Source organism: Hevea brasiliensis, chromosome 8 (assembly GCF_030052815.1).
Source record: "Hevea brasiliensis isolate MT/VB/25A 57/8 chromosome 8, ASM3005281v1, whole genome shotgun sequence".
NCBI classification, from domain to species: Eukaryota; Viridiplantae; Streptophyta; class Magnoliopsida; order Malpighiales; family Euphorbiaceae; genus Hevea; species Hevea brasiliensis.
The window spans coordinates 67,579,978-67,597,332 of NC_079500.1; positions in this window are offsets into that span (position 1 = coordinate 67,579,978).

Consider the following 17,355-nt stretch of genomic DNA (forward strand, 5'->3'; position numbering starts at 1 on the left):
CTTCACTTTCTTTTCTTTCCTCCACTACTCATCTTCAATTTAATTTCTAGTAATGTTTATCCATATTTTATGTCATATTAATTATTTACTTAACTAGACAAGTCGGCCAAAAATCACCTCTGAAGGCGAAATGACCAAAATGCCCTCCGTTTGGCTTAACGGGTCAAAATTGTCTGTACCGATTGAAAAATTTTTCTAAATATTTTCTTGGCATTCTAATGCCATAGAAACCTCAATGACCCTTCTCTAGAGTCCCAAAAATTATTTTATAATTTTTTCCCTGGGTCTAGGGCTCCTCGTTGAGAGAACCGCAACTTCCCTCTAGTTACCCATCGCTTGGGCACCGGCTCATTTGACTTGGTTGTATTTTATTTCTAAAATTTTTACTAAATTTTTCATATTAATATTTGAGTTAATTATGGTCCCTCACTTTGATTTAAATATTTTTCCGGACGTTCTAGCTATCCGGACCAACACCGGTCACCGGAACAGTAGAATGTACGGAGTTGCTATCGGGAGGGTGTTACAGAATGAATTTATGACTTTAGAAATTTATTGGATTCTCACGAATCATTTGAATAAAATGTTTGGAATTGATTTTGTGTTCACAAATAGCATGACAATATCATATCATTCGTTCTCCATTTATGGGGTTGTGATCGTTTATTTTCCTTCTCCATTTATGGAGTCGTGATCGTTTATTTTTCTCCCGCTCTGGTTTACCAGTTGAGGTGATCGGTTGAGTACTCATTATATAGCTAGCTCCCTTGCTCATTGATTTCGATTAGTGGGGTTGTGATTGCTTTGTTGTGGTGTACAACGCCGCATTGATTGGAAATTTTGTGTCATGGCTTAAGTTGTGAATGAATTGGCAACACTGTATTCTTAAATTATTCGACTAAATTGTGTTATTATGCGATTTGATAATTTGAGAAATGGAGTTTAAATTCTTATTGACATTCACTGTCTTTTGAATTTAACCATGTTTTGACTATTGAGATTTATTGTGATATTGTGAAATTGAGTTTAAATCCTTATTGACATTCACTGTCTTATGAATTTAACTATATTTTGATTACTGAGATTTAATGTGATATTGTGTTAAATTCTTTATGACATTCATTGTTTTGAATTTAACTATGGTTTTACGTATCCATCATTTATATGATTTATGAATTGTGATTTAAAATTGTATTTGGTTAATGTTGTGCACCACTGAGATATTGTCTCAGCGATAGCCTTTCATTGCTGTCACAGGTAGACAGATTGACAGGGCAGCAGACTAGGCTGCTAGTGCATTCAGCGAGAGATCATCGGGTATATTGAGTATACCACATTTTGCATTTTGTACTGTAATGTATATTCACTGTATGTATATGTTGTTCTTGGTTTTGAGCAGTTGTAAATTAAAATTGTACATTAAAGTTGTAAAATAAATTATGAGTTATTTTGACTTGTAAAAATTGTAAAATATTTCTTGTATCTCAGTCTTTGAAAAATTACTGTGGATTTGAGTTGAGAAATATGTTGGAGTTGAGATTTGGAAATATATTGAAGTGCTTTTTACAGGTTTTCTGAAGAACTGTTTATCCAAAATACAGATGGCACTCTGGCAAAATTTTTATAGAAATTCGAAATAATTTAAATGTGTTAGTTCTACCACTTAAGTTCAAAATGGTTTTTAACACCTGTAAATAGTGCTCACCACTGTAAAAGAAGTAAAAAAGTTTTTTAAAATCCCTTGTAGTGTATTTAATGGGTTATCAGTAAACGGGGTTGGTAATTCATTAGGTATGCTACGGGATCATGTTAGGCCTTACAGAGGGGTAGGGTGTGACAGTTACATCCTTTGTCAGTACCAGAGTGGAAATGGGAACGAATAACTATGGATTTTGTTACAGGACTTCCAAGGACAAAGATTAGTCATGATGATATGGGTTATAGTTGACAGATTGACTAAGTCTGCTCACTTTTTGCCAGTTCGGATGGACTATAGCCTGGAAAGATTAGCCAGATTGTACATATATGAGATTATAAAATTGCATGGAGTGCTAGTATCAATTGTATCTGACAGAGATCCTAGGTTCACTTCTAGATTATGGGATAGTCTTCAGAGAGCCCTAGGAACTAGATTGAATTTCAGCACAGCATTCCACTCACAGACAGATGGCCAGTCTGAAAGGGTAATTCAGATATTGGAGGATATGCTACTGGCTTGTGTAATTGAGTTTTAAGGTAGTTGGGATACACACTTGCCTTTGATTGAGTTTGCTTATAACAACAGCTACCAATCAAGCATTGGGATGCCTCCATATGAAGCTTTGTATGGCAGAAAGTGCAGAACTCCCTTATGTTGGGATGAAGTAAGTGAAAGGAAGATGATTGCGCTAGAAATTGTTCAGCAGACAGAGGAAAAGATCAGATTGATCAGAGATAGACTCAAGGCTGCGTCAGACCGTCAGAAGTCCTATGTTGATCTGAAGAGAAGAGATATTGAGTATGCAGTGGGTGATAAAGCATTCCTCAAAGTTTTTTCTTGGAAGAGGATTGTGAGATTTGGCAGAAAGGGAAAACTGAGTCCTCGTTTCATCGGACCATATGAGGTTCTGGAAAGAGTGGGTCCTTTGGCATATCAGTTGGCATTACGTCCAGAGTTAGCAAGGATACACAATGTCTTCCATGTGTCCATGTTAAAGAGGTACAGATCTGACCCATCTCATGTACTATCAGTTGAAGAGATTGTGGTAAATCAAGACCTCTCATATGAGGAAGAACCCAAAAAAATTTTGGCTTATGAGGTGAAGCAGCTGAGGAATAAACAGATACACCTGGTTAAAGTGCTGTGGAACCATCATTCAGGCCAGGAAGCTACTTGGGAACGTGAAGAGGATATGAGGAGACAGCACCCACAGCTGTTCAGAGACTAATTCCAGGTAAAATTTCGAGACGAAATTTATTTTAAGGGGGGGAGAATTGTAACTCCCATATGTTCGGTAGTGCGTACTACTGTTCCAGTGACCAGTGTTTTCCGGACAGCTAGGATGCCTAGAACTACACTTCAATATGAGTGAGGAGACATAAAATAATGAAATACAAGAAAAGAAAATACAAGAAAAACAAAGGAAATATAATAGTAAAGAAATGCAATCAAGTCAAGTTAGCTGAGAACCCTAGCGATGGGTGATTGCACTGGGAAGTCACGGCGTGGACCGTTGACTAGCCCTGGACTGCGGGGAACCGTGGAAAATATTTTTAGGACTCAAATAAATATTTATTGAAGTATAAATATCATTAGAAATATCAAAGAAAAATTAAATAATTAGTACAAAGAAAAGTGAGAAATCGAAAAACGGATAAAACCCGGTGTTACGGAAAAATCGGGAATGCAACCTGAACAGGGGCATTGTGGTCATTTGAGACACCGAGTTGTCTTTTGACCTAAATGTCCATTAAAATAAATAATATTATACTTGAAAAATATAATGAAAAATTAAATTTGGGTTACCTAATGTAAATAGCCAAAAGTGGAGAGTAAATGGAGTAATTAACACATTTAAAACATATAATATACTTTAATTGGTGAGTGGACCACTATGGAGTAAATTAAACACAAAAAGGGCAAGTGTAAACCCACTACACAATCTGAAAACTTCATCTTCTTCATTTGTTTCATCCATGTCGAAATAAACTCCCGAAAAACCTCCATGGCCGAAACTTGAAGGAACCCTATCATCTCCTCCATTTTCACCTCCAAACACCAAAGCTTCTTCATTAATTTTGATCCCCACCTCGCAAGGAAGAAGTAGATACCAAAATCAAGAAGTTTAGTGAAGAATTAGCAAGTCCCAACAATAGGTAAGTTTGAGTTTTTGATTGTTGCTTTGTTAAAGTTTGTAAGGATATTATGAGTGTTTGATTTGTGGAGAAATTTTTGAGGTTTGATGTTGAATGGGAGTGTGTACTTTTGGCAGCCATGGAAACACCTTGAAGATAGTTTACTCTTGCTTGTAAATGGTGGATTAAAAGGTTGATTAAATATTTTTGTGTATGGGAAATCATTTGGGTGATTATACTTAGTATATGTAAATGTGAAATGAAATTTAAAGCTTGGAAATTAATGGAATGTAAATGTACCATTGTGGCAGTTTGCTAACTCTTGAGGAATGCTGGAATTCATGCTTGGTTTATAGAATAATGATGTTAAAATGTGTTGGTTGTTATGGCAGTTTGAGTGCATGAATGATGGTGTGAAGTTGGACATGTAAATGAGTATGAATTGGTGATTGAATTATTGTAAATTGAGTTGGACAAATTCTGCACTTGTTGGTGCACATTGAATGTAATTGTAAGCTGCCAAAATGACCTATAATATGTTATGAATTATGTTTAGGTTGTGGTACAACCAGAATTGGTTTGAATGTTAAGTTTGGTGAGTGTTAAAAGTGATGTTTGATGTGTATGCAAGAATTTCAATAAGGCAGTTTGAGTTTCAGGCCTATAACTTTAATTGTGTGGCTCCAATTGGTATGAGACCAATTGGAGGTGAAACTAGCCACAAAATGTGCCAACTTTCATGAAGGAAGCTTGCCAAAATTCTGCTTGCAAGGTAGCTTGAAAAATGACCAAATCCGGATTAAGTGCAAATAAGGCCTGAAAATTGACCATTTGGGCAACAGTTAGTGCTTAGGCCATAACTCACTCAAACCAGGTTTAATTGACCTGAAATTTTAACCATGAATAGTTAAGACCCATATCTACAAGTCTTATGAAGACACCAAAGCCCAGAAATGACCATAAGCAAGTCAAACAGCTTGCACAAATTCGGGTCCAAAAATAGGCCGAACCTAAAATGACCTAAAGTGACCTAAAGTGACCAATTTTGATGCAATTTGACCAGCAATAGTAAAATGACCATAACTTGGTCTACATAACTCAGAATGTCCTGAAATTTTGCGCCGCGTTCCATAGGACATAGATCTACAAGTTTGTAGTTTTGATCGAAACTCGAAAATCGAGGGAACTAGGTCGTCCGGCTAGGTTAAACTAGTATCCCGGAATTCAGCAAATTGCAAGAAAACGCAAAATACATAGAAATGAATTTGGTAACATGTACCAACCCTAAAATACTATCGAATGTGACATATTAATAACATTAAACCTAATTTACCTAAAACGCATCAAGGGTCGATATATTAAGTTGATTAAGCAAATAATAGCATTCAGTGAATTACTTATCAAGCATTATCGTTAGAGACCGTTTAAATGAATACTGAAACACTTCAAATTGTGTTTCTCAGTTAGCAAAGACTCAAGAAAAGGGAAGGAAACACTGAGTCCAGACCAGGAGACACTTATCAGAGGTTTGTGCACAACAGCTATTTCTTTTGAATTATTTTCAATTGAAATAAATTATGACTATTTGTATATTATTGTTTTAAATTGTGAAACTGTGAAAGATTGTTTGAATGATATTTGATGGATAATTATTGATTGAAAAGCATTGTAAATGGTTCGAAACCACAGCTATCATGTACACTGATGGTATTCCTCGCTAGCTTGTCTAGTGGGATGAATTGAATTCCCTCTCTGGCTGAAGTGTTGAGGCGTGTGCCTGTTGAGGACGAATAGAATGAGTATGTAACACCCTCTCGGTAGCAACTCCGTACATTCTACTGTTCCGGTGACCGGTGTCAGTCCGGATAGCTAGAACGTCCGGAAAAATATTTAAACTAAAGTCAGGAACCATAATTAACTCAAATATTAATAAGAAAAATTTAGGAAAAATTTTTGAAATAAAATACAACCAAGTTAAACGAGCCGGTGCCCAAGCGATGGGTAACCAGAGTGAAGTTGCGGTTCTCGCAACGAGGAGCCCTAGACCCGGGGAAAAATTCATAAAATAATTTTTGGGACTCCAGAGAAGGGTCATTGAGGTTCCTATGGCATTAGAATGCCAAGAAAATATTTAGAAAAATTTTTCAATCGGTACAGACAATTTTGACCCGTTAAGCCAAACGGAGGGCATTTTGGTCATTTCGCCTTCAGAGACGATTTTTGGCCGACTTGTCCAGTTGAGTAAATAATTAATATGACATAAAATATGAATAAACATTACTAAAAATTGAATTGAAAATGAGTAGAGAAAAGAAGAAAAGAAAATGAAGGAAAATGCTTAATTATGACATATGATGATGTCATTTAAAAGCCCCCTCCAATCACCATTTGACAAACCAATAAAAAGAGATAAAAATGACTTAAAATGAGATAAAAAAACAAAGGAAACCAGCAGTTTCCTTCTTCATACGGGCTGGAATAAGAAAGAAAGAGAAAGAAAGAAAGAAAGGAAGAAGGAGAAGGAGATGAACAGTAGCAGAAATAGGGGTTCAGCAGGGCAGCATCTTTCTCTTCCGTCCAGGTGAGTTTGGATCAACATCTATGGCTAATTTTTGGATATGTTTGAGGTATGTATGTGTGGAAGTTATGGTTAAAATTTGGTGATTGTTCAACGGTTGGATTTGGAGAAATATATTGTTGAACACAGGCTATCTGTAGGTTGAATTCTGAATTTTGGCTACTGAAATTTGAGAAAAATAAATAGTTAGGATGCTTATAAAATTATGAAATTTGGTACAAATGATATTTGGGATGTTGAGGCTGCTGGGTTAAAATTTGGTGAATTTTAGACTTGTGGTTTATGAGATATAAATTGTTTTGCATGAGCTGTCTGAGTAAGACTGATTTCTGCAAAAATTCAGATTTTCAAGGGTTGAATGAATGTTTTGATATCTCATGATATATAGTTTGTTTGATGCTAAAATTTTTACTGATATTGTATAGGGATGTCTTGAATATATGGTTAAAATTTGGGATTTATCTAACGGTTAGATCATTATATATAAATTTGAATGCACAAGCTGCCAGATTGGGTATTAATGGGTGGTTGTGGATTTAAGATTTATGATAGGAGTTTAGTCCAATTTAAGGGGAAATGCTGTTGAATTTTTATTGGATATTTAATTTAGGAAAGTGAAGTTATAATTGATTATGATTATTATGATTCTAGGAGAAATCTTGAAGAATAACAAGCTCAAGGTTGGTTTCAAAAAGGTTAGTGCATATTTATACCTAAATCCCTTTCATTCCATGTTAAGGACTTAAAGTGAAGAAGAATTTGTAAATTAAATGAAAAGAATTCATGTGTATGTATACCTTGAATTTTGGCAGCCCTCAGGAAGGAATGAGTTTGATTGTTTTAATGGACTTAGAGTGAATTAGAGATTATGTTTAAAGTGTATATATATATATATATAAGGAATGAAAGAGTTAACTAAGGAAATTTGTGAAAACCTTGACTTTGAGCTAGGGTTTGGGAGTGAAAATTTGACTTTGCTTAGGAAATTGTTAAAGAACATTCTAATGGTCAATTAGTGAGCATTTGGGGTAAGTTGACCATAATTAGGAGTGAACTATTGTATGGCAAACTGAAGTGGGCATGCTGCCTAGTGACAGCAGCAGGGAGGCTGTGAGTCCAGCCTGTTTGGACTGCCATATCTTTGGCTGTGTAGGTCCAATTGGTGGTTGGCCAATTGGACATGAAACTAGACTTATAATGACACATTTTTTCTGAAGAAACCATGCCCAAAAGACCAAAGCAAGTGGACCAAAAGTTGGCCCCAATCCGGGTACCCTGCAAGCCAATTCTGCAGAATGACCAAATGAACAGTAACTGTTCATTTGGCCATAACTCACTGTAGAAATGGTCAATTGACCTGAAATTTTTACAGCAACAAGTTAAGACATAGACAAAAAATTTTCATGAAGAAACCTACTCCAAATTATGACCAGAACCTAACTCAAATGGCAGTCATAGTCACTGTTTATGGTACTGTAGATTTGGTAAATTCTGCAGAATTGAAATCCGGCCAGCTGTGGTTTTTGGACCATATCTGGAGCTACAAAACTCCAAATGGAGTGATTCAAAAAATGAAATTTAACTAGACAAAATAAGGAACAACTTTCATTTTTACCATTTCCTCAAATTCCCACTGTAACAGTGCTTAATGGAACAGTAAAGTTAGGCTTCAAAAACTGAAAATTCTGCCCTCTTCGTTTTAAGTTTAGAAATGGTATGGATGCTCAATTCCAACAAGTTTTAAATGTAAAATGTGGTGCATTGGGAGTGTTAAAACCAATGTACCTATTTTCCATCCAAAAGTCAACATTTTTGTTGACCAATGAGGTGAATAGTGACACCAAAAATTGAAATTTAAAATGTGAAATTAGAAATGCATCTAGGGGACTTTAAATTGCAATTGGCAATTAATACTAGCAAATGTAAAACTCAAAATGTGGGATCTTGGTGTAATTAGAACTAATATATCCATTAAGTAGAAAAAGTCAACTTTTGGTTGACTAGTAAGGTGAATAGTAGTCAAAATAATTAGCAAATTAAGATGAAGACCTAGAACCAATTCTAAGCTTAATGCTTAAAATGGTATGACAAATGTGGACTATGCATCTTAGTCAAAATTGTTAAAAGGAAATTAAGAGCATAAATTTGAAGTCCATGAAATTTTCATGGATTACTGGAAACATGAAAAATAAGTCATCTAATTGATGTAAATAGATAGTTAGGGCTTATATGCCCATCACAAATGGAATTCATAAAATATTAGTAACTCAACTTGAAATATAAAATTTGCAATTACATAAGTAGATTCTTGAATGTATAAATGAGAAAAGGAAAAATGTTTTGAATACAATGGTACATGTGAACCATATTAATGTATGAATGAGACATTAGTTCTCATTGTTGTAGAAAGGAGAAGTATTTTGAGTACAATGGTATAAAAAGGATAATTGATGTGAATTGTGATCATATAAATGATCAAATGAATGTATGAATTATAATTGAAATTTATTATGAAATAATGAAGTCATAAAACACAATATATTAATGTTTAATGATATTATGTGCCCTTGTATTGCCTAGACATGTGTGTCAGATTGGATAGTTTGGCATGCCAATAGGGTATTGTTTTAGCAGTACTGCAAAAGGCTTTATGCCTATATTCATAGCTCTATGCCCGTATTCATGGCTCTTATGCCCGTATTCATGGCTCTTATGCCCGATTATGTGATATCATGGCTTTTTAGCCATACTGACTGCATACGTGGTTGATGTTCTGCATCCCATGGTATGACGGCCCGAGGCACCGCGGTGTCCAGAGCCAACGACCCGTTATCCAGTTTAGTCAGCCTGTCGTAGGTTACTTGGGCAGTGTAATTTATTAAAATAAATTAAGACTATTAGTAATTAAAAATATTAGAAATCAAATAAATGAGTTCATAAGACTTCAAAAGAATTAGTTACAATTATGAAATGATCCAAACCACATAAAAATTGTTAAGTAAAATGATAAAAGAGTTGCAAAAATAGGTATAACTTAACTAAATATTTTAAATGTACCTTCTATTGCCATATAAATATAAACTGAGTATTTTTATTAATTTTGTATGTTGTACATTATCCCTGTGAATTTCGGAATTAAACGCTTTCAAAGCGAAACAAATGAGAACAAAAGATAATTAATATTAGACACATTGTATTAAATTAAATTGATTCTTAAATATTCAAATTATGCTTCGTTCTTTCTTTGTTTGTATATTTTATTTTCTTGTTCTATTATTGCACCACTAATCAGCAATGCTTAGCGCGATGGATTTGTTTCCTCCCGCAGGTACTTTGACTAAGATTTTTGGAGTCCAGATCTGCAGAAGTGGCTGGAGTATTCAAGGTTGTCACCTCCTCAGCAATGCATGTAGATAGGGCCCATATAGATCATATTTTGTATTTCGTATGAAATGTTAGATATTGTATTATAATGTAGATTATGAGCAGGTAATTAATAGAAATGTAATGTAATTTAATAAATTAGCTTTTTCATATGTAATTAATTTATATATCATGTAAATTATGAAATTATGTAAATTAAAGAAATTTGAAAATTTTACTTATGTGATTTGAGCATGAATGAGATTATATGGATTCGAAGACAGATTTGAAATATATAGATAATGCATGGAAATGAATATGAAATTGAGATATATGAATGAGATGTGAATTATGAGATGGTTATGAAAATAATTGATGAGATTTTATTTGTAAAATATTATTGAAACTTTCAAATAGGTAAATAGTAAAATACGTCAACTGGTAATAAAATAGGGGAAACTCCGCTGGTTTCTCCGTCGAAAAATCTATTAATATTAAAATATATCGAGATCAAAATATGAAAGGAATAAAGTAAGATAAGATAGGGTGCTCCGGCACCGAATGTAGCACACTTTGCTCGGCTACACTGTAGTCGGGTGAGGGGTGTTACAGAGTACTCATATTTTTGCTAGCTAGCTATGTTATACCTCATTAGCCATCGGCTTTTGGGACGAATTGAATGCCTCATTAGCCATCGGCTTTTGGGATGAATTGAACTTTGAAGCATGATTTCAAGCTGAGTGTGATTTATTGATACGTATTGTAAGATTGTGAAATGGAGTTTAAATTCTTATTGACATTCACTGTCTTTTGAATTTAACTATGTTTTGATTACTGAAATTTATTGTGATATTGTGTTAAATTCTTTATGACATTCATTGTCTTGAATTTAACTATGGTTTTAAGTATCCACTATTTATTTAACTTATGAATTGTGATTTAAAGTTGTATTTGGTTAATGTTGTGCACTACTGAGACATTGTCTCAGCGATAGCTTTTTATTACTGTCGCAGGTAGACGGACAGACAGGGCAGCAGACTAGGCTGCTAGTACATCCAGCGAGAGATTATCGGGTATAATGAGTATACCACATTTTGCATTTTATACTGTAATGTATGACCACTGTATGTACATAGTGTTCTTGGTTTTGAGCAGTTATAAATTCAAATTGTACATTGAAGTTGTAAAATAATTATGAGTTATTTTGGCTTGTAAAAATTGTAGTATATTTCTTGCATCTCAGTCTTTGAAAAATCACTGTGGATTTGAGTTGAGAAATATGTTGTGTTAAGAAATATGTTGTGTTGAGAAAAATGTTGGAGTTGAGATTTGGAAATATACTGAAGTGTTTTTTACAGGTTTTCTAAAGAACTGATTTATCCAAAATACAGATGGCACTCTGCCAAAATTTTTACAGATATTCCAAATAATTCAAATGTGTTAGTTTTATCACTTCAGTTCAAAAAGGTTTTTAACACCTGTAAATAGTGCTCACCACTGTAAAAGAAGTAAGAAAAGTTTTTAAAATCCATTGTAGTGTATTTAATGGGTTATCAGTAGATGGAGTTGGTAATTCATTAGGTATACTACGGGATCATGTTATGCCTTACAGAGGGGCAAGGTGTGACACTTAAGACAACTAGATAAGCCCTGAACACAAATAATTTGTAATTGTCAATTAGTTAAGTATAAATAAGAAAAATAGAGCATAAGAAGTTAAACGAGTCGAGAGTCACAACGATGGGTGACCTTCTTGAGAAGGACTGCGAGGTCGATCTAAACTCAAATTTCAAACCGTAAAATGTGACACCGTGGTCCTTAGGACTATTACAAGAACAGTGGAAAAGAGAAAGTCACAAAAAAGAATTGTTAAACCGGTCAAATAATTAGGTTAGGGATCCGAAAGAAATATTAAATTATTTGCAAACCCGGTCGAACCGGCGAGGGGCAATTTGGTCAATTGACCCCGAGAGCTGACTCTTGACCTAACTGTCAAATAAAATCAGAGAAAAGAAAATTTCAGAATCGGGAATTAAATTAAAGAACTAATGGAAAAATAAATAGAAAAAAAAAGAAAAAGGGAAAAGTGAAAAGTGATGACATAATGCATGACATCATGCATGATACAATAAATATTATAATTAAAATTTAATTAATTTAATTTATGATCTTCCTAAAGGATAAATTCATAAAAGAAAAAGAAAAGCAAAGAAAGAAAAAAACAAGACACATCTTCATCCCTTAGCTGTGACCTCTCTCTCTCCTCCCTCTCCCTCACCAAACTCCATTGAAGCTCATAGTTTGAGCTTGAAAAACTTAGTTTTGCCCCATAATTTAAACCCTAAACCTAAAGAAACCTTGCTAACTCAAGAAGAAAAGAAAATTGAGGAAGAAAGAAGAAAGGAAAGGAAGAGGTTTGAAGGGAAAGAAATTTTCTGCACTAAGGTTAGTAAACAAACTTCAACCTTTTAGTTTAATTAATGTATTTATAGCATAAAGAACTTATAAATATGCTTAAAATGAAATGAAAACATCCTTGGGGGACAAGAGTAAATTTCGCGCAGCTAGGGTTTGTGATGGAAATGCTTGTGTTTTGATTGAATTAGTTATGTTAGGAAGCTTAATTTTGTGATGGAGTGATGTTGGTATGCTTTGAATTAGTTAAATGTAACAATTAGTGTAGTTAGGGTTTTGGCACCTAGGGTTTGAAAGACAAAAATTTGGAGAAGTGGTCAAATGGTGGATTTAACCTTGTTTGAGGTGAGAAATGGTCATTTGTGACCAATTAGGGTATGTTGGAATTGAGTGCAGATTTGGATTGGATGTGGGCAGTATGCAGGCAACATGACCAAGGTCCCTTTTAGGGACAAAAAACTAAAAATTTACAAGTCCAATTGGTGTGAGACCAATTAGAATGAAACTAGACACAAAATGACACATTTTTCATTTAGGAATCATGCCCAAAAAGTGACTAAAACCTAGTGAACAAATTGACCAAATCCGAATTAGGCAATCTGACCTTTATAAAAATGACTAAATAAACAATATTTGTTCATTTGGCCATAACATGGGCTAGGTAGGTCAAAATGACCTGAAATTTTACCAGTAGAAAGCTAAGATACAGGCCTAAAACTTTCATGAAGAATCCAAACCCAAATTATGCCCTTAACCAAGCCATTTAGCCACCCAAATTTGCTGACTTAAAATTGCCAGAATTAGTTTTGGTGCCCAGAAATCTGGGTTAGACCAATGTGGTAGCCATGATTCAAATGGCTATAACTTGAGCTACAAAACTCCAATTAGAGTCATTCAAAAAGGATAATAAATTTAAGACAATAAGGAACAATTTCTATGGAGAAAGCTTAGCCAAATTCTAACAGCAAAATGACCAATAGAACAGTGCAACATAAGGCACCAAAACTGAAAATTTACAAATTTGCCTAAAAGACTTAAAATTTGAGTAAACAACCAAAACCAACAAATTTAGTAACCAAAATGTAGTATGTGGGTGAAATTGGAATTCCCATACCTATTAAGACTTAGAAAGTCAACAAATTAATTTGAATAGTGTAGTGAATAGTAACCCTGAAACACAAATTTTAAAGAATGTCAAGTTTAGCATATTAAAGCTATGTATAAGTAGTTTTGAATTTATTTTTGGAATTTTGATAAGTTATGATACTGAAACACTGTGAAACTGTGTGTTTCAGTGAAAAAGAATACCTGGAAAGAACCCAAGGGATTGAGTCAAGGCCAAAAGGCGACTCGCTTAAGGTTTGTGCACAATATCAATACGCTTTAAAATTCATTTACAAAGTGCATGAAATGTGTGTTATGCTTTTGCTTTGAATTGTTGAAAGTTTATTTGTGTATATTTGAAATGGCAATAAATGTTTAGTAAATTGTTAAGATAAGTTTTGAAACCACAGTGTCATGACCATATATTTGAACACCTCACTAGCATGACTAGTGGGGGAAATCAGTTTCGAATTTTGATTCCTTCTCTAGCTGAAGTGTTGAGGTGTGTGCCAGTAGAAGAAGAAAATGAATGGGTTCCTGTCACACCCTACTCCTCCGTAAGGCATAACATGATCCCGTAGTATACCTAATGAATTACCAACTTTGTCTCCTGATAATCCATTAAATACACTACAAAAGGATTTTAGAACTTTTCTTACTTCTTTTTACAGTGGTGAGCACTATTTACAGGTGTTAAAAATTTTTTTGAACTGAAGTGAAACAGCTAACACATTTGAAAAAAAATTAACAATTTCTGCAAAAAGTTTGGCAGAGTGCTTTCTGTATTTTGAATAAAATAGTTCTTCAAAAACCTGTAAAAAATACTTCAAATATTTGGTTCAACCCCTACACTCCAATATTCAATCAACACAATAAGTTTCTCAACAATTGTCAACTCAAATCCACAATAATTTTCTAATGTTTTCAAAAGTTGAGATAAAAGAAATATATCATAATATTTAGAAACCAAAATAATTTACAAATTTAGTTTACAACTTTAATGTACAATTTTAATTTACAACTACTCAAAACCAAGAACAATATATACATACAGTGAACATACATTACAATACAAAATGCAAAATATGGTATACTCAATATACCCGATGAACTCTCACTGAAGCACTAGCAGCCTAGTCTGCTGCCCTGTCAGTCTGTCTACCTGCGACAACAATGAAAAGCTATCGCTGAGCCAATGATTCAGTGGTGCACAACATTAACAAAATACAACTTTAAATCACAAATCATAAGTCATATAAATAATGGATACTTAAAATTATAGTTAAATTCAAAGACAGTGAATGTCAATAAGAATTTAAACTCCATTTCACAATATCACAATAAATATTAATAAATCATACACACACAGCTTAATCATGTTGCCAAAGTTCAATTCATCCCAAAAGCCAATGGCTAATGAGGAATTCAATTCATCCCAAAAGCTGATGGCTAGTGAGGAATAACATAGCTAGCTAGTAATAATATGAGTACTCATTCTATTCGTCCTCAATAGGCACACACCTCAACACTTCAGCCAGAGAGGGAATTCAATTTAACCCACTAGACAAGCTAGCGAGGAATTCAATCAATATACATGATAGCTGTGATTTCAAACCATTTACAATGCTTTTCAATCAATAAGTATCCATCAAATATCATTCAAACAATTTTTCATAATTTAAAACAATAATAAACAAATAGTCATAATTTATTTCAAGTGAAAAATTCAAAAGAAATAACTGTTGTGCACAAACCTCTGATAACTGTCTCTTGTGTCACACCCTACTCCCCTGTAAGGCATAACATGATCCCGTAGTATACCTAATGAATTACCAACTCTGTCTACTGATAACCCATTAAATACATAACAAGGGATTTTAAAAATTTTTCTTACTTCTTTTACAATGGTGAGCAATATTTATAAGTGTTAAAAACCTTTTTGAACTGAAGTGATAGAACTAACATTTTTGAATTATTTGGAATTTCTGTAAAAATTTTGGCAGAGTGCCATCTGTATTTTGGATAAAACAGTTCTTCAGAAAACCTGTAAAAGCACTTCAATATATTTCCAAATCTCAACTCCAACATATTCTCAATACAACATTTTTCTCAACTCAAATCCATAGTGATTTTTTTTTACAAGCCAAAATAACTCATAATTATTTTACAACTTCAAGGTACAATTTGAATTTACAACTGCTCAAAACCAAAAACAATACGTACATACAGTGGTCATACATTACAGTACAAAATGCAAAATGTTGGTATACTCATTATACCCGGTAATCTCTCGCTGGAGGTACTAGCAGCCTAGTCTGCTGCCCTGTCTGTCTGTCTACCTGCGAAAGCAATAAAAAGCTATCGCTAAGACAATGTCTCAGTGGTGCACAACATTAACCAAATACAATTTAAATCACAATTCATAAATCATGTAAATAGTGGATACTTAAAACCATAGTTAATTTCAAGACAGTAATTGTCAATAAGAATTTAAACTCCATTTCTCAATATCACAATAAATTTCAATAAGTCAGATCATGGTTGAATTCAAAAGACAGTATATGTCAATAAGAGTTTAAATTCAATTCACAATCTCACAATACATATCAATAAATCACACACAGCTTAATCATGTTCCAAATTTCAATTCGTCCCAAAAGCCGATGGCTAATGAGGTATTCAATTCGTCCCAAAAGTCGATGACTAATGAGGAATAACATAGCTAGCTAGCAAAAATATGAGTACTCATCCAATTCGTCCTCAACAGGCACACAGCTCAACACTTCAGCCAGAGTGGGAATTCAATTCGTCCCACTAGACATGCTAGTGAGGAATACAATCAATATACATGATAGCTGTGGTTTCAAATCATTTCCAATGCTTTTCAATCAATAAGTATCCATCAATATCATTCAAACAATTTTACACAGTTTCAAACCATTTACAATGCTTTTCAAGCAATAAATATCCATTCAACACATTTCCACAATTTAAAACAACAATGTACAAATAGTCATAATTCATTTTAATTGAAAAATTCAAAAGAAATAGTTGTTGTGCACAAACCTCTGATAATTGTCTCCTGGTCTGGACTCAGTGTTTCCTTCCTTTTCCCTGAGTCTTTACTAACTGAGAAACACAATTTGAAGTGTTTCAGTACTAAATTAAACTATCTCTATCGATGATGCTTGATAAGAAATTCACTAAAAGCTATTATTTGCTTAATCACCTAATATATCGACCCTCGATACGTTCTAGGTAAATTAGGTTTTAACGTTACTAATATGTCACATTCGATAGTCTTTTAGGGTTGGTACATGTTACCAATTTCATTTCCTTGTCTAGTGCATTTTATTGCAACTTGCTGGATTCCGGGATACTAGTTTGACCTAGACGGACGAACTAATTCCCTCGATTTTCGGGTTTCGGTCAAAACTAAAAACTTGTAGATCTATGTCTTATGGAAAGCGGGGCAAAATTTTAGGTCATTCTGAGTTATGTAGGCCAAGTTATGGTCATTTTACTATTGCTGGTCAAATGGCATCAAATTAGGTCATTTTAGGTCAAATTTTGATCAACTTTGGTTCGGCCAGTTTTTGGACCCGAATTTTTGCAAGCTGTTTGACTTGCTTATGGTCATTTATGGGTTTGGTATCTTCATAAGACTTGTAGGTATGGGTCTTAACTATTCATGGTTAAAATTTCAGGTCAATTGGACCTGTTTTGAGCGAGTTATGGCCTAAAAAATAACTGCTGCCCAATTGGTCAATTTTCAGGTCTCAATTGTACTTAATCCGAATTGGTCATTTTTCATGCTACCTTGCAAGCAGAATTTTGGTATGCTTTCTAAATGAAAGTTGGCACATTTTGTGCCTAGGTTCACCTCCAATTGGTCTCATACCAATTGGAGTTACACATTTAAAGTTATGGGCTAAAATGTAGGCTGTCCTTAATTACATTGCACAAACATGTATCAATTACACATTTACCTTACTCTAAGTCCACTTCCCTTACCAATTCTGATTTGGTACATTACCAAAACCATATACCACTTCACTTTA